Source organism: Chiloscyllium plagiosum, chromosome 19, assembly GCF_004010195.1.
Source record: "Chiloscyllium plagiosum isolate BGI_BamShark_2017 chromosome 19, ASM401019v2, whole genome shotgun sequence".
Lineage (NCBI taxonomy): Eukaryota > Metazoa > Chordata > Chondrichthyes > Orectolobiformes > Hemiscylliidae > Chiloscyllium > Chiloscyllium plagiosum.
The window spans coordinates 15,394,149-15,418,243 of NC_057728.1; the positions used below are offsets into that span (position 1 = coordinate 15,394,149).

At 41.2% G+C, this 24,095-nt stretch overlaps 1 protein-coding gene across 27 annotated transcripts in view; it reads left to right on the forward strand.

Moving 5' to 3' along the window:
* cadps2 (Ca++-dependent secretion activator 2) overlaps positions 1-24,095 on the forward strand; it is a 724,760-nt gene that overhangs the window by 271,679 nt on the left and 428,986 nt on the right. The window lies entirely within an intron of this gene.

Here is a 24,095-nt window from a genome sequence, read left to right on the forward strand (position 1 = left end):
GTGTCCCGAACGTAGGTGGGGAGTTCTTGGACTAAGGGGGACAGGACCGTGTCAAGGTATGCGGAGATGAGTTCGGTGGGGCAGGAGCAGGCGGAGACATTGGGTCGGCCGGGGCAGTCAGGTTTGTACCACAGCCATATATCCTATTGAGAAAAATGCCATGGTTCATTTTAAAAGATGTAATAGTGGGGCATTGGTAGTCACTGTCAAGGTCAGACAGAGTTAGATGGATTTACGAAGGGAATGACAAATCTGCTGAAACCTTTTTGAGAATGGATCTAGTAGAGTGGATAAGGGGGTGCCAGTGGATATGTTCGCTTGGATTTTCAGAAGGTTTTCGATAAATAAAAAGATTAGCTCACACAATTACAATGCATGGAACAGTGGTTGTGTGCTGAAATGGATTGAGAACTGGTTGGCAGACAGGATACAAGGGGTAGGAATATATAGTTCTTTTTCAAATGGCAGACAGGGACTAGTGGATAACCACCAGGGTCACTGCTTGGACCCCAGATATCCACGATTAATGACTTTGATGCGGAAACTACATGTCGTGTCTATAACTTTGCAAATGGCACAAAGCTGGGTTGGAAGGCGAACCTGCATAGAAGGTTCAGTGCGATTTGAACAAATTAAGGAAGTGGGCAAATCTGTGGTAGATTTGGTGCAATGTGGACAGATGTGAGGTTGTCCACTTTCATAGCAAAAACAGGAAGGCAGGTTATTATCTGAATAGTGATTGTGAAAAGGGGAGGTGCAGCAAGACCCGCGTGTCCCCAGGGACCAGTCACTGAAAGTAAGCATGCAAGTGCACCAGGTGGTGAAAAAGGCAGATGGTATGCTAGTCTTCATAGCAATAGGATTTGAGTAAAGGAGTAGGGATGTCTTGTTGCAAATGTAGAGAGCATTGATAAGACCAAACCTGGAGTGTTGTGTGCAATTTTGCTCTTTTTATCTGAGGAAGGATGCTCTGGTTATTGAGGGAGCACAAAGAAGACTTACCAGCCTGATTCCTGGGATGGCAGGACTGACATTTGGGGAGATATTAGATTGGTTAGGACTGGAGCAACAGGGTGGCTCAGTGGTTAGCACTGCTGCCTGTCGGCACTGGGGACCTGGATTTGATTCCAGCCTCAGGCGATTGTCTGTGTGGCTTTTACACATTCTGCCTGTGTCTGTGTGGATTTTTGATGGGTGCTCCAGTTACCTCCCTCAGCCCACAAGTGTATAGGTTAGGTGGATTGGTCATGCTGAATTGCCCTGTAGAGTCCAGGGATGTGCAGGCTAGGTGGGTTAGCATAGTGAAAAGCCCCATGCGGGTTTATGGAATGGGGTGGGATACTCTTCGGAGCGTCGCTGCAGACTCAATGAGCCAAATGGCCTCTTGCTGTATTATAAGGATTTTATGATTCCATATTCACTAGCATTTAGAAGAACAAGAGGGATCTTACAGAAACCCAGATTTTAAAAAAATGAAACAGGATTAGACAGGGTCATTGCAGGAAGGATGTTCTCAATGACCAGCGAGTCCAGAACCAAGAGTCACAGTCTAAGTATAAGGAGGTAGGCCATTTAGGACAGAGATGAAGAGGAATCAGAGAGTGGTGAACCTGCCACAGGAAACTATCAAGGTGAAAACAATGAAGATTTTCACGAAAGATATAGAATTTCTTAGCACTTAAGAAATCAAAGGATATAGGGAGAAAGCAAGGAAAGGGCACAGTGTTGGATGATCAGCCTTGATCATATTCAATGGCAGGGCTGACTCAAATGGCCAACTGGCCTAATCTTACTCCTATTTCCTATGTGTCTATGTTGATGCTGTCGAGTTACAATTCCACAAGGGCATTTTGATGTGTTAAACTGTATATTTAACTAGCCCTGTTGATGTTAATAAGGAATTAAACACAAAAGGTGTAGCGTGCTTCCTTCCAAAAAGGTTGACGTGTCCATTTTATTTCAATGATAATACCTGGTCCTTGAGTCAAAAGATAATGCACTGAAGCTCTTCTCTAGGGAATTTAACACAAATTGAGTTTAACACTGTGTAGTACAGAAGAAGCTCGATTATCTGAAGGATACGAGCAGGGAGTATTTTGTTTGGATAATTGAATGCCGGATAATCGAAAACCGGATAGCACAGTTTAGCCAAATATCAGGACCTTGCAGTCTTGTTCGGATTATTCAAAATTTGGTTAATTGAATGCCGGATAATTGAGGTTCCTCTGTGCAAGGTGAACTACAGTACTTTCAGAGGTGCCGTCATTTGAGTGAGATACTAAGTCAAGTTTTTGTGTTCACTTTCAGGTCGATGTTCATGAGGCAGCAGAAATGGTTGACTAGAATTATTCCATGCATAAGTGTGTCTTCATTCTGTGAATGATTGGCAAAGCTGGGGAGAGGAGCAGTTTGCAATGAGATCTGGTAGGGGTGTTCCAAGTAAGCGGTCAAGACAGAGTAGATGGGGAGAAAATGTTCTGATTCATGGAAAGACCCAACTAGAGGGCACTGATTTCAGGTGAAAAGCAAAAAACCCAAGCCAGCATGAAATGAGGAAGAGCCACTCGACCCGCAACGTTAATGCTGATTTCTCTCCACAGATGCTTCCAGACTTGTTGAGCTTTTCCACCAACTTCTGTTTTTGTTTCTGATTTACAGTGTCTGCAGTTCTTTTGGTTTTTAATGAAATGACATCTCCTTATGCAGTGGCTCATTAGGATGTGGAGTGGACTACAGAAGAATGTGGTGAAGGCACACATTCAGTGTTGACTTTCAGAAGGCGATTGGATAGTTTATTGAAATGAGAATTTGAAGAGCAAATTAGGAAAGGTAGGAGAATAGAATTAGCTTTGCCTTTGAACAGCGTCAGTATAGGCTTTCTTCTGGGCAATAACCATTCTATTATTTACTTGCTTAAGGAATGCACGAGAGTTCTGGCCAATATTTATCCCTCAGTGAATACCAGTAAAACATCTACTCATTTCATTTATTTCTGTGTGAAAATTAGCCACCACAACGGCAGATGCGACTGAAATATTTTGTGTGTGGGTGCCTCTCAAGCTGATTGTAGCAATGAATACAGGAATTCTCCAGGCATCTAAACAGAACAATAGCTGAACAAATCAGCAAGGAAATCGCAAGTGTCTAAGACATGTTAGGGGTAGGTGAAAATGATCTGGGGAGACTTGGGTATTCTGATAGTACTGGTTAGTATGTGCCTGATATCATTCAGCTGTTGTGACTGTTCAACAGTGGCATGAAGGGTTGCAGATTACTCAACCATTGACGACACAGTCAGCCTCATGAATCCAAAAGAGAAAATGCTGGCAAATCTCAGCAGTCGGGCAGCATCTGTAAGGAGAGAAAAGAGCTGACGTTTCGAGTCTAACTGACCCTTTTATTCAGCCTTGTGAATGTCTTCTCAGTTTAAAAGGCATTTTCCCCCTATTGGAAGAACCCATCGCCCTGCAGAGAAATGACCAGGTAAACCCAGTTTCCTCCTTTCGTCACTCTTTGACTCACAGAGGGACACCATGTTGCCAGTAGCTGTCCCCATAGCAACATCCCCAGGAACTGTAATTGAGGGGAAGAACATGATCGACACTTGAAGAGATTTGAGTTAATTAAGGAGAGGCAGTGTGAATTTGCAAAAGTTATATCCTATTTAATAGATCTAATTGGATTTTTATTTTAATGAAATAATAAAAGGATAGATGAAAGAAATGTGAGAGATTTTGTCTATATGAATCTTAAGTGCTGCATAAAAAGCTGTAGAAGAAAAATGAGGCTCATAGAATAGGAGAGTCAGTGTCAACTTGGATAAGTAATTAGCTGAAAGATGGAAAATAACAATTGGTGGGGATTGATTCTTTTTCAGACTCGCGCATTGGAGACCGTGATGTTCTGCAAGTTTGTGGCTTGAACTTTTCTCGAAATATATTAATGACCTAGATATTGGAATACAGAGTAACAGTTCAAATCGATGATGCAAAACTTGGAATGATGAACAGTGCAATTGCTTGCAACAGGACTTGGATAGATTAGCAGAATAGATTGACAAGTAGAAGGTGGAATAAATGCAGAGAACTGTGAGACAATACATGTTGGCAGAATGGACAGGAAAAGGCAATAAACTGTAATGATCCAGTCAGTGTGCAGGGACAGAGAGACCGTTAATACAAATCCTTGAACAAGAGAATATTTTGAGGGAATCATTAGCAAATCATGCAAGATGTTGGGCTTCATAAACAGAACTGTTGACTCCAAAAGCAGCAAAGTTATAGTAAGCATTTCCTGAAACTTTGGCTAGACCACAGCTGGAGTGTGGCATTCACTCCCGGTCACCACAGTACGGGAAGGAGATGAGGTTACAGTGGAGATTTACTGGAATGATTGCAGGAGGCAGGCATGTTGGAGAAACTAGATTGTTCTGTTTGAAGCAGAGGAGATTAAGGGGTAGAGATGTATTAGATAAGTTTGGAAAGTAAACAAAAGAAAAGCTGTTCTTGTCATCTAATGGCATAAGGATGAAGAGTCACAGATTTAAGGTTTCGGATGAAATGCAGGAGGGAATTGGGAAAAAAAATGTTTTTTTTTTCATGCAGCAGTAAGTAATCAGCCATAACCCGTTATCTGAGAGTGTAGTTGAAGCTGAGATTACACTGAGTTCAGAAGAAAATTAAACTTTCAGAACTACTGCAGTAGAACAGGTGGACGATCGTTAAATTTCCCTGTCAGTGGGTTAACAAAAAGTAACTTGTGTTGATCTAATTTCTGGTTTACTGTTAGCAATCTCTCTAACATTTCAGAAAGGGATATCACAAAGATAGAGTTGGTATAATGCCATGGCTGTGCTAAAAAGTTGGTGAAATGTGGATTAATATTTAATTTTTAGCTTCATAGTGTCCCATCAGAGGAAGGATCTAAAAGAGACAGTGTGATCATTAACAGGGTGACAGAACAAAAAGGAGGCCGAGTCCAGAACATTGTTTTACCTGCACATCTGTCTTACATGTGTTTTTGGATCATACTGGTCTGTATTGTGTACTTTCTTAAGGGCTGCTGATGAGCAACATGGCAAGCAAGTCTCGGGGAAGGTCACCTGTCTGATCTTATGACTGGCTAAACTCACACTCTCTTTTGATCCCGAGAGACATAAGAAGAACTTCTGCAAAACAGGTGCCAAAAAGCCATTTATAGATAGATGATCAGAGCAATTCAAACAAAAAGGCCTGCTGCCACGTGTTCTTGAGGAATGTACTTGCTGTAGCTAGATCTATGCAGTGTCCACAATTCTCTGACCATTACGTAGAATCGGTACTACTACCTGTTCCCTATCCAAGTCTTGGATTTATATAGAGCCTTTAATAACCACAAGATGTTTCTAAGCACTTTCTTGGGTATAAAGTGTTGCTCTTATGTATAAAATGTGGAAGCCAATTTGTGTGCATCATCCCAGCGATATCAATTTCTGGTAACATTAATTGAGGGCACAATATTGGCCAGGGAGCCAAGTATGACTGATGGGATCTTTTTGGTGTACTTGAGAGAGTAGAACTGCCCTCTGTTTAACATCTCATCCAAATGATAGCATACAGTGAAGCTCTCCATTGGTACTGCAGTGAAGCTTCAGTATAGATTATATGTTCAAGTCTCTGGATTGGAGAATTGAACCCAAGACACATTATTACAGGGAAGAGTGCGACCTACTGGGCCACTAATAACACTAAATACAAAAGAGGTTTTCAGGACTGGTGCCAGTGTGTAAGAGATCAAATACACAGATCTAAACTGCAATCAACCATTTGAAACAGTATGTCTTTGCAATGCTGATATTGCTCACTGCAATAATATTAACATTTGCCTTATTATCCATCCCTCAAGTTGAAATTTAGCTGTAATAAAAATTGGCTTTAATAAAAGTGCCATTCTAATTCAGCATTGAAGCATGATAGTGACCTGCTTAAAAATGCACAGTACTTTATCTTCTGGGCGGGAGACTTGGGGAATGGGTAAGGAGAACAGTGGGTGCAAATACTAATCAAAAGGAAGAATGATTAGTATTCTATGCATCAAAACCTTAAACAAGGGTTTAGTGCTGAAAAGAAAATGACAATCCCTTAATTAAATTCAAACCCATTATTACTGATTCTCACAGATCATTTAAGCAGTCTTTCAATAATCCATGTTTTGGATCATTACTACAGACAGAATAATAACAGTGTTGCTTCCTACAAGGGCATCATTTTGAAGAAACTGCATTAATATTTTATAGCCATCACAATCACAACTGTCTGCACTACTTCAAATAGCGGTTTGACATTTTAAGCACCGAAAATGATATTGGTGTCTCTCTCCCCACTGCATCATTTCCCCTGAAGACTGGCAATAATATGTAACTCAGGTTTCCTTTTAGCAAATATTTGACCAGGCTAACATGCTATATGAAAGCAGTTGTTGTTGAATATATCTATAATGTGTTTTCTGTCCCAATCCTTGCACCGTTCAAGGGGAAGCAGGAGGTAATGATTTTTCTTTCACAGCTGGGGACGGTAGTCAGGTTGTCAGCTAAGGAAATGAATTCCTAGCTTCTGTGAGACTTTCGAGCTAGACCTTTATGACCAGCCTGTGATTAATAATGAGGTCCCTGACCCTCTTCATACCACAAAGCTGTTTGCAGTTCTTGCACTCTTACTGTTGACATTGATTGTCTCTTCAAGAAGACAGTGAATAATGCTTTGTTGTAAGGCAAGAATCTCTCTGCATTGGGTTTCGCGAATTCAAATTATTTTGAATCCATTGCGTTATTTTCCCCAAATGCTTGATTGACTGATTGTTTGCAAAGTTGCTTTCAGGGAGTATTTTGGTTTTATTGTTTTCAGTGTTGATGCAGCAACAGAATATGAGAGATCCAATGGGTTGTCTTGCACTGAAAACTGTTTTAGTAGGTGCACGATTGCTGTTTTGCCTAACAAGGCAGTTACGTGCATAATGCAATATAATCTGCTCTTGGAACTGGTTAAGATGGTCATGTTGATTGGACCAGATGGATTCAGGAAAGAAGAGTGAGGCAAAATAACTGAAGATTGGTGCAGTTTGATTCATACTCATTGGGTGGCAGGGAGATGACATTTATTCTTCTGATGATGGCTAACATTGATAAAATACTGAAGTATTGGAAGGAAAGCCTGACTGTCGTAAAATGAAACTTGCAAACTATCACAATGCCCTCACCATTTTGTGCTTTTATTTTTCACTGGCATCATTGCATATAATTACACAGAATGTCCTTGTTCAAAAGGGAAGGGAGGAGAGGAGTATAGCATTAGTCATTGGGGACTCCATAGTTAAGGGAACAGATAGGAGGTTCTGTGGGAACGAGAGAGACTCACGATTGATGTGTTGCCTCCCAGGTGCCAGGGTCCGTGATGTCTCAGATCGTGTTTTCGGGATCCATAAGGAGGAGGGGGAGCAGCCCTAAGTCCTGGTCCACATAGGCACCAACAATATAGGTAGGAAAAGGGATGGGGATTTATGGCAGAAATTCAAAGAGCTTGGGTGGAAGCTTAGAGCTAGACCAAACAGAGTTGTTATCTCTGGTTTGTTACCAGTGCCACATGCTAGAGGGACGAGGAAGAGAGAGAGAGAGAGAGAGCAGTTGAACACGTGGCTACCGGGATGGTGCAGGAGGGAAGAATTGAGATACCTGGATAATTGGGGTTCATTCTGGGGTAAGTGGGACTCTACAAATGGGAGGTCTACACCTGAAACAGAGGGCTACCAATATCCTGGGGGGGGATATTTGCTCGTGCTCTTTGGGAGGGTTTAAACTGATTCAGCAGGTGGATGGGAACCAGAATTGTAGCTCTAGTGTACAGGAGGTCATAAATAAGGTTTCAACGTTGCAGGAGTGTATGTAATATAAAATGTCTACTTCAATGCCGGAATAAGGTGGGTGAACTTGCAGCATGGGTTGGTACCTGTGACTTCAATGTTGTGGTCATTTTGGAGACATGGATAGGACATGAATGGTGGTTGCAGGTTTCAGAGTTTAGATGTTTCAGTAAGAACAGGGAAAATGGCAAAAGAGGGGGAGATGTGGTATTGTTAGTCAAAGATAGAATTACTGTGCAGAAAGGACGTTTGATGAGGACTCGTCTGCTGAGGTTAGAAACAGGAAAGGAGAGTTCACCCTGTTGGGAATTTTGTATAGACCTCTGAATAGTTCCAGAGATGTAAAGGAAAGGATTGCAAAGATGATTCTGGATAGGAGAGAAAGTAACAGGATAGCTGTTATGGTGGACTTTAACTTTCCAAATATTGACTGGAAATACTTTAGTTCAAAATAATTCAATTTTTGTCCAATATGTGCAGGAGGGCTTTCTAACACAGTATGTAGACAGGCCAACAAGAGGCGAAGCCACATTGGATTTGGTGCTCCGTAACGAACCAGGCCAAGTGTTAGATTTGGAGGTAGGTGTACACTTTGGTGATAGTGACCACAATTCATTTATGTCTACTTTAGCGATGGAAAGGGAGAGGTATATACTGCAGGGCAAGATTTATAGCTGGGGGAAAGGCAATTATGATGTGATGAGGTAAGATTTAGGATGCATAGGATGGGGAAGGAAACTGTAGAGGATGGACACAACTGAAATGTGGAGCTTGTTCAAGGAACAGCTACTGCGTTTCCTTGATAAGTATGGACTTGTCAGGCAGGGAGGAAATAGTTGAGCGAGTGAACCATGGTTTATTAAAGAAATTGAATCTCTTGCCAAGAGGAAGAAGAAGGCTTTTGTAAAGATGAGATGTGAAGGCTCAGTTAGGGCACTTGAGTGTTACAGGTTGGCCAGGAAGGACCTGAAGAGAAAGCTAAGAAGAGCCAGGAGGGAACTTGAGAAGTCTTTGACGGGTGGGATCAAGGAAAACCCTTAAGCTTTCTACAAGTATGTCAGGAATAGAAGAATGACTGGATAAGATTAGGGCCAGTCAAGGACAGTAGCAGAAAGTTCTGTGTGGACACCAAGAAGATAGGAGAGGTGCTAAATGAATATTTTTACCAGTATTCACACAGGAAAATGACAGTGTTGTTGAGGAGAATGCTGTGATGCAGGCTATTAGACTAGATGGGATTGAGATTCATAAGGTGGAGGTGTTGGCAATTCTGAAAAATGTGAAAATAGGTAAGTCCCCTGGGCCAGATGGGGTTTATCCTCTGATTATCCGGGAAGCTAGGGAGGAGATTGCAGAGTCTTTGACTTAGAACTTTATGTCGTCATTGTCTACAGGAATAGTGCCAGAAAACTGGAGGATAGCAATTGGTGTCCCCTTGTTCAAGAAGGGGAGTAGAGAACACCTGGGTATTTACAGACCAGTGAGCCCTACTTCGATTGTGGGTAAGGTTTTCGAAAGGATTATAAACGTTTATTATTTATAATCATGTAGAAAGTAATAATTTCATTCGGGAGAATCAGCACTGTTTTGTGAAGGGTAAGTTGTGCTTCACAAACCTTTTTGAGTTCTTTGAAAAGGTGACCAAACAGATGGATCAGGGCAAAGCAGTTGATGGTGGTGTATATGGATTTCAGTGAGCTGTTTGATAAGGTTCCCCATGTAGGCTATTGCAGAAAATATGGAGGCATGGGATTAAGGGTGATTTAGCAGTTTGGATCAGAAATTGGCTAGCTGAAGGAAGACAGAGGGTGATGGTTGATTGGAAATGTTTATCCTGGAGTTCGGTTACTAGTGGTGTACTGCAAGGATCTGTTTTGGCACCGCTGCTGTTTGTCATTTTTATAAATGGCATGGATGAGGGTGTAGAAGGATGGGTTACTATATTTGTGACTGACACTAAAGTCAGTGAAGTTGTGAATAGCGATGAAGGACATTGCAGGTTACAGAGGGACATCGATTATCTACAGAGCTGGGCTGAGAGTTGGCAAATGGAGTTTAATGCATGAAAAGTGTGAGGTAATTCACTTTGGAAGGAATAACAGGTGTAAAGCGTACTGGGCTAATGGTAAGATTCTTGGTAGTGTGAATGAGCAGGGAGACATAGGTGTCAATATGCATAGATCCCTGAAAGTTGCCACCTAGGCTGATAAGGTTGTTAAGAAGGTGTACGGTGTGTTAACTTTCATTGGTAGAGGGATTGAGTTTCTGAGTCATGAGGTCATATTGCAGCTGTACAAAACTCTGGTGCGGCTGCACTTGGAGTATTGCATACAGTTCTGGTCGCCACATTATTGGAAGGACATGGAAGCATTAGAAAGGGTACAGAGGCGAATTTCTAGGATGTTGCCTGGTATGGAAGGGAGGTCTTATGAGGAAAATCTGAGAGACTTGAGGCTATTTTCATGAGAGAGAAGAAAATTAAGAGGTGACTTGATAGAGACATACAGGATGATCAGAGGGTTAGATAGGGTGGACAGTGAGAACCTTTTTCCTTGGATGGTGATGGCTAGCATGAGGGAACATAGCTTTAAATTGAGGGGTGACAGATATAGGACAGATGTCAGAGGTAGATTCTTTACTCAGAGAGTAGTAGGGGCGTGGAACGCCCTGCCTGCAACAGGAGTAGAGTTACCAACTTTAAGGACATTGAAATGGTCTTTGGATTAACGTATGGCTGATAATGGAATAGTTAGATGGGCGTCAGATTAGTTTTACAGGTTGGCGTGACATTGAGGCCCGAAAGGATTGTACTGGGCTGTTATGTTCTACAGGATGGAAATAGGCCAAAATGTATGGGCAACTCTGCATGCCATTGTTAGCATTCCCACGGAACCCCTCCCACTGTGACAACATGGTCCTCTTTTTCCATCAGCCCCAAACCTTCATTCCCCTCCCGTAGTTGTTCCCATGCAATCACAGGAGGTGTAACATTTCTTTCATCTCCTTCCTCTTCACTGTGCAAGGTCAAAAACAGCTCTTTCAGGTGAAACAACGATTTGCTTGTCTTACTTCGAGTCCAGTCTCCTGTATATTCTCTGTTTTACAATGCAGTCTCCTTTACCAAATGCTGACTGGGCAATCACTTTGCAGAACACCTTCACTCAGTCTGCAAGCACGACTCCGACTTCCCAGTCACTTGACATTTCAATGCATTATCATTTTAAGCTCCCATTTTAATCTGGGTCTGCTGCCATTTTCTCTGAAGAGTCAAAAAGTTTGGTGCTGGAAAAGCACAGCAAGTCAGACATCATCCGAGGAGCAGGAGCGTCGACATTTCTGAACATTCCTGATGAAGGGCTTATGCCTGAAATGTCAACTCTCCTGCTCCTTGGATGCTAGGAAAAAGTGAGGACTGCAGATGTTGCAGATCGTAGTCGATAGTGTGGTGCTGGAAAAGCACAACAGGCAGCATCCAAAGAGCAGAAGAATCAATGTTTGAGGCATAAGCCCTTCATCAGGAATGCGGCTTGTGAGCCGCACGGGGCAGCACGGTGGCTCAGTGGTTAGCACCGCTGCCTCACAGCACCAGGGTCCCAGGTTCGATTCCAGCCTCAGGTGACTGTTTGTGTGGAGTTTGCACATTCTCCCCCTGTCTGCGTGGGTTTCCTCTGGGTGCTCCGGTTTCCTCCCACAGTCCAAAGATGTGCAAGTCAGGTGAATTGGCCATGCTAAATTGCCCAAAGTGTTAGGTGCATTAGTCAGAGGGGAAATGGGTCTGGGTGGGTTACTCTTCGGAGGGTCAGTGTGGACTGGTTGGGCCGAAGAGCCTGTTTCCACACTGTAGGGAATCTAATCTAATCTAAAGAGATAGAGATCTCCTCGGATGCTGCCTGACCACCTGTGCTTTTCCAGTGCCATACGTTTTGACTCTGATCTCCAGTGTCTGCAGTCCTCACTTTCTCCTTATTCTAGCGAAACCCACTGCAACCTTTTGAATTACACCTCAATTTCCATTTAGGCACTTTACATGTTTCAAGATTCAACATCAAAATCAACAACTTCAGACCGTGTACTCAATCCTCCATTCTATTGTTTTTATCCACAGTGTTTTATTTTTATTGTTTTGTTTGACTTATCTTCTGCTGTTAACATCCACTAAGTATTTTCACCTACTTTGGATCTTTGGTTTGTCTTTTCTCTTTGCAACCATTGCTTGTTCCTTTGCCGTTTCTTCTGTGAAAACATTGGTCTTATCTCCCTCACCTTCTAACTTTTCCCAGTTTGCTCCTCCTCATATTTTTCATAAGCATCACTTTTACATCTTTCCCAATTCTGGACTAGGGTCACGTTAAACTCAAAACATTAGTTCTCTCTTGCTCCCAGACCTGTTGTTGTATTTTAAGCATTTATTTATTTCCCCTTCATTTGCTTTTGCTTCTCTTTCAATGCATCTGTTCCTGTCACTCCAAGTGTTCTTTATGGTAGTGAGTTCCACATCCTAGCCAATCGCTGGTAAAGAATTTTGTTCTGAAGTCCTGATTGAATTTATTGATATAAAGCAGATACTTATGACCCCTATTTTTGATATCGTTCACAGGAAGATGTCATCCTGTCAACTCTTTTCACTCTTGGAGATCTCTATCACGTCAACCTTAGCCTTTCTTCTCTGGAGTCAACAGCTCCAGCCTATTGAATCTTTCCTTTTTTTTCAAACAAGCTCCCTCAGTTCTGGTGTGGCATATATTCAACGTAAACCTGAGCATTAATGCTCAAGTCTCATTGGATAATGATCTTGTCTTCCCATTGTAGATGAGGATTGTAAAGGAGGATTGCATTGTGGTTCCCGGATACCTGACTTTGTTTTACCTGAACACTACCAAATGCTCTTTACAGCCAGTTCCATTCTTTCAAGTATGAGTAACACCTTCATACTTGTTGATAAAAGTCTTGTGCTTTCATATTGACAATTGGCCGTCAATTGATTCTCGTCTTTTATTTATGAATACAGTGTAGCAGAAGATTAAGTGGATGTAATTACAATTAGAGACAATTAGATACTGTTAGTCCTGCCATGTTTCTCGAGCAATCTCTGTTTTTATTTCAGATTTCCAGCATCCATAGTTCTTTGTTTCAAATAAGGGTTGTTGAAATGTGGAACTTGGTTGTTAGTCAAGTTTTTCTCAATATGGCAACCTAAAGGAGTTTCAGTTCCATATGTTTTAATGTATTTTAATATTTTTAAAGCTAAACTTTAATTTCCAATTAGTGGGATCGGGCACAGGTCAGGGTTGAAAATAGCAGCATATGTTTTATTCAGTTTCATCTACGAAAATAAGTTAGCATTGAAAAACCTGTAATATTGGGTTAAAAATCACAACACTAAGTTATAGTCCATCATGGTTATTTGGAAGCACTAGCTTTCAGAGCGCTGCTCCTTCATCAGGTGATTGTGGAGTAGAAGATCTTAAGGCACACAATTTGTAGCAAAAGTTTACAGTGTAATGTAACTGAAACTATATATGGAAAAGGACCAGGATTCTTGGTTTCAGAAAGAACTGAAACCAATATGCCCATTCTAAAACATGAGAGATTTATCAAACAATCCAGGTCTTTTTCAATATCTAATTTCAGGGACATCACACTGTAAGCTGTTGTTATAAATTCTGCATACTACAATCTTATACTCCACAACCATGTGATGAAGTAGCAGCGCTACAAAAGCTAGTGCTTCCAAATAAACCTGTTGGATTTTAACCTGGTGTTTGTGGTTTTTAACTTTGTACACCTCAGTCCAACACTGGCACCTCCAAATCATTGTTATATCAGTGCAGAATAAGCTTTCAGAGAAATGGTCATAGAGTCATAAAGATGTACAGCATGGAAACAGACCCTTCAGTCCAACCTGTCCATGCTGACGAGATATTCCAACCCACTTTGGTCCCGTCTGCCAGCACTCGGCCTATATCCCTCCAAACCCTTCCTATTCATATACCCATCAAATGCCTCTTAAATGTTGCAATTGTACCAGCCTTCACCACTTCCTCTGGCAGCTCATTCCATACCCGTATCACCCTCTGTGTGAAAAGTTGCCCTTTAGGTCACTTTTATACCTTTCCCCTCTCACCCTACACCTATGACCTCTAGTTCTGTACTCCCTGACTCCAGGGAAAAGACTTTGCCTATTTACCCTATCCATGCCTCTCATAATTTTGTAAACCTCTATAAGGTCAGCCCTTAGCCTCCAATGCTCCAGAGAAAACAGCCCCAGCCTATTCAACCTCTCCCTATAGTTCAAATCCTCCAACCCTGGCAACATCCTTGTAAATTTTTTCTGAACCCTTTCAAATTTCACATCTTTCCCAACTCCTGTACTCAATACTCTGACCAATAAAGGAAAGCATACCAAATGCCTTCTACACTATCCTATCTACCTGCGACTCCATTTTCAAGGAACTATGAACCTGCACTCCAAGGTCTCTTTGTTCAGCAACACTCCCTAGGACCTTACCATTAAGTGTATAAGTCCTGCTAAGATTTGCTTTCCCAAAATGCAGCATCTCGCATTTATGTGAATTAAACTCCATCTGCCACTTCTCAGCCCATTGGCCCATCTGGTCAAGATCCTGTTGTAATCTGAAATAACCCCCTTCGATGTCCACTACACCTCCAATTTTGCTGTCATCTGCAAACTTACTAACTGTATCTCTTATGCTCGCATCTGACTCAAAGGAAGATTTTTTTTCTTAAAGGGTGTTGTTTCCTGATGGAATTTGCTGATTAACACCAGACAGAGATGAGAACAAAATGTATAATGTATTGGTGAATAACACTGAATGTAATCTTGTCTTGCTTCACATGCTTTGCTGTCTGTGCAATCTCGGATTTAATGCAGAACAGGTAGCCACCATGAGGAAATATATGTGATTAGAAAATACTTATTTATCTGAAGACGGATATTCTTTATCCAATCAGTTCTTGAAGCACTTCTAGCTGAATCTGTAACTTAATTACATAGCTTCACATTTGCTTTCCCCAATTTCTGTCCTGCTGTTTTTTGCAAACTTTTGCCCTGCATATAAAATGTACAGGCTCATAGTTAGAGTACAAGTCAAATTTTACTGCAGTCGTCATTTCAAACAAGCCTCAAAGCATTGTTCCTATGTGATTGTGTTTAAAGTTTTGTAATAAATATCACTGGAAGTGTGAACTGATAACAGCACCACAGCATCCAGGATCTTGGTTAACCATTCTATAAAATGGTGTGTTTCCTTAATGAAATTTGAGAAAGGAGAACCAAGGTATGTCAAGAGGTGCAGGTCAGGTGATAACCCTGTGACAATAAGTCAGCAGCATCCAGAGGAGAAGGGAGGATCCCGAGAAGAAATAGAGGTAGATTCATTACAGCTGATTGATATTGGCCTTTAGCTGTTTGGTGAGCCTCTGTTAAGTTATTGTCTGCTGTTCTTAAGTTTAAACGTCATATACAAAGTGGTGGTAAAGTTTATAAAATATATGAAAAGCAAAATAATTAAAATGCATTGAGGAGGGGAGGACAGGTAATGTGCCACAGTTGTAGCATGTGGAAGTTCTGCCAATTGGTCCAGACCAAACACGCCTGTAAGAAGGTTTTGAAAGCCATTGGCTCAAGAATTTGAGTGGGAGGCTCAGTTCAGACACTGAGACACATCTGGGAAGGGAAAAGTGACCTGGATTCTTTTCACTAAGACACAGACTAGGGCTAGAATGTCTGATTCAGTCAGTATTCTAGGACAGGAAAGTGTGACTTTGAATGAGACAGCTAAGGGAACTCAAATGGCAGGATCTCAATCTTTAGAATTGTCCTGCAGATTTGAGTTTCTTTCAGCGTCTCTGGTTGAAAGTGAGGGCTGCAGGCTGGATGAGCTAACTGGCCATAGAGTGGTACAAGAAGCCATTCATAACAGGGAGAGTAGAAGGAATGTAGTGATAGTATAGGACAGTTTAGTGAAGGGAAGGACCATGAGTCCAGACTGCTGTGCCAAGCTTCAGGGTAACTGCTCAGATCTGGAGAGCAATGCTTGACCGTTACACAGGGTGTAACAATGACAGAGGCAGAACAAAGAAGGAGGCTCTGCAGAGTCAGTATGAGGAGCGAGGCATCAAATTATGGAACAGAACTTCAAAAATCATAATCTCTCCATAATGAGCTGAGACATGTGCAAATTGGCAGAACGCAAATAACTTGAGAAAGATGAATGTGTGGCTCAAAGAATGGTGGGGGAGAAGTGGGTCATAGACACCTGGACTGTTGAGATGGTCTCCACCTAAACTGTGCTGAAGCTGGCATTCTTCAGAATGATATTGAACTTGAAGAAAATGGAGTGATAGATCTGTTAGTTAGTGATGGTATTAGCACCATAGAGATAGATTACCTAAGTTTAGGAAATAAAAATGGGAAACTATTTGGGTAGAAATGATAAAGACAAGATTTCACTTTTGACAGTGGTGTACAAACCCCCTGACAGCAACCACACAATAGGGTGAAAGATAAAGGAATAAATAATGAATGCTTAATGCAAAGACATGGCAATAATCATAGGAGATTTTAATCTACAGATTGACTGGAAAAGCCAGTTGGGCAAAGGTAGCCTGGATGAGGAGTTCATTAGAATGTTTTGGAGGAAGATTTTTCAAATAGCATGTTCTTGGGTCACACAGGCTAGATTAGACCTGGTAACTTGTGCTAAAGTGGGATTACTTGATCTCATTATGAAGATGCACATAGGTCGCAGTGACCATAATATGACTGAATTTTACATTCAGTTTGAGGGAGAGAGAAATGGGTTAAAGTTTGTGTTATTTTCAGATTTAAATTGGAGACTTATAAGGGTATGAAAGCAAAGCTGGCAAAGTAATTTGACAACTTAGTTTAAAGGATAGATGAAGTACGGTTATAGATATTCAATGGAATATTCAGAATTCATAGAATAGATACAGTCCATTAATTAAGAAAAATTCCAAGGGATAGACCTACCATTTGTCATTTAATAGTAATGTCAATTATATTATCAAACTAAAAACAAAAGTATACAATTATGCAAAGACAGAAATTAGAAGGGTTGAGGACAGAGGTAAGGGGATGGGTGGAACACAGCTGAGAGCCCTATTGACCACATTAGCAGTAAATCCTCAGTTGTGGAAAAAAGTGGATATTTCAAGGTGGCATCATCAGAACAGATGCGATGGAGAAAGTGGGAGAATGGAATGGAGTCCATGCAGGAAAGAGGGTGTGAAGTTGGATAGCCAAGGTAACTTTGGGACTTGGTGGATTTGTAATGCATATCAGTGGCTAGCCTATTCCCATTTCCTTTCCACTGATGCTGCCAGATCTGCTGAGTTTCTCCAGAACATTGCGTTTTGTTTCAGATCTCAAGCACCTTTACTTCATTGTTTTATTTTGGTCTTAAAGAAAAAGTGGCTGGTGAACTAGCCGATATATTTTCTTTAGATTGGTAGGTGACAAATGTAACTTCTTTATTCAAAAAGGAAGGGAAACAGAAAGCAGGAAGCAAAAGGCCAATTACCTTAATGACTGTCACAGGGAAGGTAGTAAAAGCTATTATTAAAGAAGTCTATATTGGGGGAAAAGGATAAATTCAAGTCAGTCAAGTTTAGTGAACATGGTATCATCAAACAGAAATCATGTTTGACCGATCTATTGAGCATTTTTGAGGAGGTTACATGCTGTGAATAATGGAGAACTGTTGGATGTTACTGTATTTAATTTGCAGAAGGAATTTGATAAGGTTCCCCATCAAAGTTTATTGTGGGAAAAAGATAGCTTATGTTATATAGGGTAACATATTAGAATGTATAGATGATTGCCTGGCTAACAGGAAACAAGAAGACAAGTCTGCATCTTTTTTCAGGTTGACAAAGTACAATGAGTGTTGCACTACAAGAATTTGTGATGGGACCTGAATTGTTGATCATTTAGATTAGATTCCCTACATTATGGAAACAGGCCCTTCGGCCCAACAAGTCCACACCAACCCTCTGCAGAATAACCCACCCAGTCCCATTCCCCTGCCCTATATTTACCCCTGATTAATGCACCTACCACTATGGGCAATTGAGCATAGCCAATACACTTGCCCTGCACGTCTTTGGATTGTGGGAGGAAGCTGGAGCAACCAGAGGAAGCCCCCACAGACATGGGAGAATGTGCAAACTCCACACAGACAGTCATCTGAGGTGGGAATCGAACCCAGGTCCCTGATGCTAAATCCATTTATTGAATGGATTTAGTTGAATAGATGGTGGCATGATTGCCAAATTTGCTGATGACACAAGATATGTAGGAATGTGAATTGCGAGAAGAACATAAGGAAACAAGAGAAATAAGGTAAGTGAGAGGGCAATGATGTGACAAACGGGAGTATTATGGCAAAATTCAAAATTTTGGCTGGAAAACTAAATGATAAATGCAAATGGTGAGAGATTACAGAGCTCTGAGATGTAGTGAGATCCTCATGCATAAATCATAAAAGGTTAGTATGAAGGTACAACAAGTTTTTGGGAAAGCTGATACAATGTCATAATTTATTGCGAGGGGAACTGAACACAAAAATAGCGAGGCTATGCTTCAGTTGTATCGGACGCTGGTGAGAGTGCAACTGAAGTACTATGCAAGGAAGGATGTAAATGCATTGGAAACAGTTCAGAGAAGGTTTATGAAATTATGGAATTAGTCAGGAGTCACATGACACCAGGTTATAGTCCAATAGGTTTATTTGAAATCACAAGCTTTCAGAGGACAGCCTCTTGGTCAGCTGAAGTGAGAAAGAAGAGCACACTGTCACAGAGTTTGTGGGCAGAGAGGTCAAAAGATCGTACAACTGGTGTGAGTGTTAAATAATAAATCTCTGCAGGTGACCAAGGGCGCTGGACAGTGAGTAAAGTGTCAACAGCTGACTAATGAGCGAAAGAGTAACCTATAATCCGATTAAATGAGGCAGAGAGATAATTACAAAAAATTAAAAATAAAGTGGTGTTGGAGACAAACTAAATGACTGGAATAACATGATAGGTATAAGAGTCACATGCTGAAAATCTAACCAAAGTAAAAAGTAATCCAAAATTAAGGTAGAGAGATCATAACAATTTATTAGGGTGACAGTGACAAATTAGGACAGTAAGGAAGATTTTACAGATACAGAACAGTATGGTGGGGTCACATATAGTGTGACATGGACACCGGGCAACAATCACCAGACAGGAATGTACTCTCCCTGTCAGGGAACACTTCAGCGATCTGGGACATTCAGCATCCGATCTTTGGGGAAGCATCATCCAAGGTGGACCTCGAGATACACAGCAATGTAGAATCGCCGAGCAGAAACTGATAGCCAAGTTCTGTACCCATGAAGACAGCCTCAACTGTGATCTTGGGTTCATGTTGCACTACATTCGATCTTTCTGCCCAGAAATTCTATGCCTGTATGCTCTTCTCTCTCACCACACCTGATGAAGGGGCTGCACCCGAAAGCGTTTGATTTCAAATAAACCTGTTGGACTATAACATGTGATTTCTGACTTTGTCCATCCCGGTCCAACATTGGCAACTCCACAGTATAATTGGAATTAGGGGGATCTCATGAGGAAAGTTTTATGAGTTTAGCAGTGTAAGGGACAACCTGATTGAAAGATTCTGAGAGGGTTGACAGGATAGATGCGGAGAGGATGTTTCCCAGTATGGAAGAATTTCATTGAGTCATTGTTTAATAATCTGTGATTACTCATTTAAAACAGGGAAGGGGTGAATTTTGTTCTCGCAGAGAGTTGAGAGTCTTTGGAACGCTCTTCCTGAAAATTTGTTGGAACCAGAATATTTTTACAGTAAAGGTAGAATGATTCGTGTTAAGCAAGAGGATGGAAGGTTTTTAGTGGTTGTCGGGAATGCGGGTTTGATGTTTACAATAAAATCGGCCACGGCTTGAATGAGTTGTGAAGTGGGCTGGAGAGTATGAATTGCTGGTGAAGTTACTTAAAGTATGAGTGTTGTTTGAGTTCTGATGTAGAATTTGAATTTTGGAAGAGTCAGCTGTTGAAGGCGAAGTCTACTAGAATAATCTTTGGGTAGATTTGCTGGTGCCACCCTTCTTGTAGCAACAGTGCTCAAAGCTAGCGTTTAAATCGTGTAGGCTTAATCACTAATAGGTATCCAGCACAAGAGGCATGTACTGAAGTAACAAGAAGTAACAAGGTATTAAGATAGCAGGTTACATTAGCTTAAGACTAACGCTAGAGATAGTAATTTGATCTAGGCTGTGCGGATATAAATTTTAAAACTGACCAACAATAAAAATCAAACTAGAATAAATGACTAGCTCCTTCAGAAACAATCATTTTGTACATCAGTGCTTGGAGCTATTGCAAAACTTTCAAGTTAACTCTTTCAGGTGCTTATCATGTACAATATTGACAAACTGGGTGACTGCAGGAAGAAAGGAGGAGAATACCCCATTATCTACATTAACGGAGCTAAGATGGAGAGAGTCAATAGCATCAAGTTCCTAGGAATGACATTAACCGACAAACTGTCCTGGATCTCCCACATAGATGCAAAAGACAATAACGTGCAACAATGCCTCCTCTTCCTCCAGGTGGCTGAAGAAATTCGGCGTGTCCATAAGGACCCTCACCAGCCTTCACAGATCCACCATAGAAAGCATTCAATCCAGGTGTATAAACAACCTGGTATGGCAACTGCTCTGCCCAGGGCCATAAGAAACTGCAGAAAGTTCTGTGCACAGCCCAGACCACCACGGAAGCCAACCTCCCATCTATGGGCTCCATTTACACGTGAAAAGGCTGCCAACATTATCAAAGACCCCTCTCACCCCAGTAATGCTCTCTTACAACCTCTTCCATCAGGGCGAAGATACAGAAGCTTAAACACCAACACGTTCAAGAACAGCTTCTTCCCTGCCATTGTTAGACTGCTGAATGGACCTTTTTAACTTCAAATAATGTTGATCTTGTTAATGTTGATCTTGCTTTGTGCACCCCCTGTGCAGCTGTAACCTTGTATGCCTCACTCTGTCAAAGCACCCTATGATCAGTGTTTCCTTGTTTGCTATGATCTGCCTGTACTGCTCACAAAACAAATCTCTTCACTGTATTTAGGTACATGTGACTGCAATAAGCCAAATCAAATCAATGAACTATTAACCATTACAGGAAATGAGTCCTCATCCAACCGCCAATTTGTCACCAGAATGTATTTAGGAAGTTGTCTTTTTTTATGGGGATTTACACCAATTACTTTATTGTTACAACTGATGTACATTGTTTGCATGATAGAATTCTGTTTTCCAATTGACCTTTGCCAGTACCTCAGGATATAACTTTAAACGTTGTTTCTAATACTGAGCAAATGCCTAAAATGTTACCGTGGAGGTATCAGAGCTACAGAAAAGAATACTTACCAGGGAGGAAGGAGGGATGTAACCCATGGTGAATTCTCCATTGTCATAATGAGAAATTATCTGAGAATACCAGTGTCCTAACTAATGTAAGCCTTTAAATCCTGTTACACGGGCTTTTATCAATGTGTTGTGAATATTGTTTAAGTTATGACTCTAATACATCAGTGACATGAGGGCAGAACCTGAACAAAATTTATGATGGTGTCCAGTTTTATTTGTGGAGCTTTCTCAGAATACTCCTGTAGCATTCAAATAAAGCAAAGTACTGCAGATGCTGGAGATCTGAAATAAGAACAGCCAGTGCGAGAGACGCTTAGCAGGTCTGGCAGAGAGTGAAACACAGTTAATGCTTCGAGTCCAATTTGTCACTTCTTGAGAACTGACCAAGAAGAGTCCTATCAGGCTTGAAAAATTGGTTTTGTCTGTGCAGATGTTGCCAACCAAACCTGTTGAGTATCTCTTGCACATTCTTTTCTTAGCGCTTTTGCATTTATCTTCTCTGAAGCAATGTTTTGTTCAAGTCCATTATCAGATTTTAAGAACGTTTAGGTTACTTCAATTGAACATTTAATTGTTTGAAAGTTGGAATAGAAATCTGGGATAAAACTTGACAACAAGTTTTGAATGAAAAGGATATTGCAGCGTATTTTATGTAAGGCAAAAAAAGGGCATTGAAATATGCCCTTGATTGTGTTAAAATTGTAGAAAAAAATGGAAGTATTAATGGATGAGTGTGTGATGTAGAAACATGTGACACTGCTCTGCCATCAACTTTTTAATTGCAGGATGAATCTGTTCCTGGGTTCAGCTCAGACTATCTGTTTCAGTCATAATTCACATGGGTAAATGCTGGCTTAATTTGACATGTTTTATGAAATTGAAGGGAATTCAAAGCAGAGATTTGCATGGGCTAGACTAGCATACTGACAGTTATTGACTTTGCGCCCTACGTGCTCTGATAGTTGCCAACATGCAGCAATTTCACACTGTGATGCTGACAAAACCTGTTAAAATGTCACCATTTGTGGCACCATTGTGCAACGATATTCAGAAGGTATTTTGCTTTCCAAATCCACGCAGCCCAACTGTTTGTTTTAGTCAATCTCTTGTTTCACTTGCATTTCAATTCAATTCATGCTTGATAAATACAAAGTATATGTCACTTTATGCGTGCAATAATGATTGTTACAGTGCACAGGCGTTGTAACCAAGCACTTGCTTTCCTTTCACACAAACAAGAAAATACTGACATTCTCAGCCGGCCAGGCAACATCTGAGGAACAGGTTTTTAATGAGCTGGATTTTCACAGAATCCAGAAGCTCCATCCAGCTTTCCGACAGACCTTATTTTGTGAGAGGGGATGATGTTGAGAAGGGGAAACCCAAATGCAGGAGGGCCATTTGAACTCATTTCAAGCAATCCAGACTTCACTTGTTGACTGGAGCGAATTTCACTTCCTGAATTGTGTGGCTTAGAGCCATTGGATTACTAAATTATTTAAATTTTCTGCCCTTAAAATTTTGAAACAAAATTCTGCTCAGTCTCTGTATTGAAATGAAAATCCTTTCTTGCTTTTCCAATGCATTGTTGACAGAAGCCTACCGGCTATCAATACAGTTTTATTACTGCTTGGCTGCTTCCATAGACAATCACTACTATAGTAGCATGTGTTTAAATTCAAAGTATATTTCACAGTACCTTGAGGTTATTACAGGATTAGCTGATTATCGTATAGTAGTTATGAATACAAATGAAAACAAAGTACTGGAGAACTCAACAGGTCTGGCTATGTCAGTGGAGAGAGAAACAGAAAACATTTTAGTCCAATATTACTTCTTCAGTAGCGGCTCTACATAGTCCTCAATAAATATGTCATCATCTAAAAGAATCCCCCCTCCCCTGGCAAGATAGTATACTGTGGTTGCTGTCCTCCAAAACACACTGTATCCCTTTGTTAGGATCTGTGTTGTACTCATGTGTCTAAATTTGCCATAGTGCCATTGGTCTGAACTGGTGGCTGTGTCAGAGGTAGTGACTGACAAACTGCCTTCTTCCTCATTCTCCTTCTCCTCCCCTTTCCCCATGAGTCAGTTGCAAGCAGAAAATGGCTGGTCCTTTTCTTACATATTAACCTGCAGTGTGAATCTTACTGCAGGACGTCTACAAGAATGGAGCTGTGAAGCCAGAGCATGGTAGTGTAGCCACTGCAGAGGGTATGTGTGATGAGAATCCCATGAGGGAGCATGGGAGTGAGTGTGGGTCTGTAGAATAGTGATCAGGAATTGTTATGGATATGTTCCCCACTCGACCTATGGCTATAGCATCTGCCACAGTCCCTGTCAATTGTCACTAGCACACATCTTCAAGGGAGTGACCAAAGTCATGTTTCCCTCTCCCCAGTCAGGTCCTGCTGCTGCATCTTGTCCACCATGTGAGTGAGAGTGTAGTGTGTCTGTGAAGCATGCAGCAGTGTAGAACATGTGAATAAATGAATGTTAGAGTTTAGCGAGATAGATTGGTGAGTGCAGTGTATTGAAGTTTTGATGTTATAGATGGTGATACAGGATAGCGTACTTGACAGTGGGATCTTGCCTTGACTACTGCCTCGTGTTTATGACCGACCTGGTGATTTCCACACATGTAATACTGGATCCGCAGCCTCTGTGGCTTCCTTCAAATCCCCAGCTTACAAAACATGCTTCCACTTCTGTACCCACAAGGATTCCATTGCT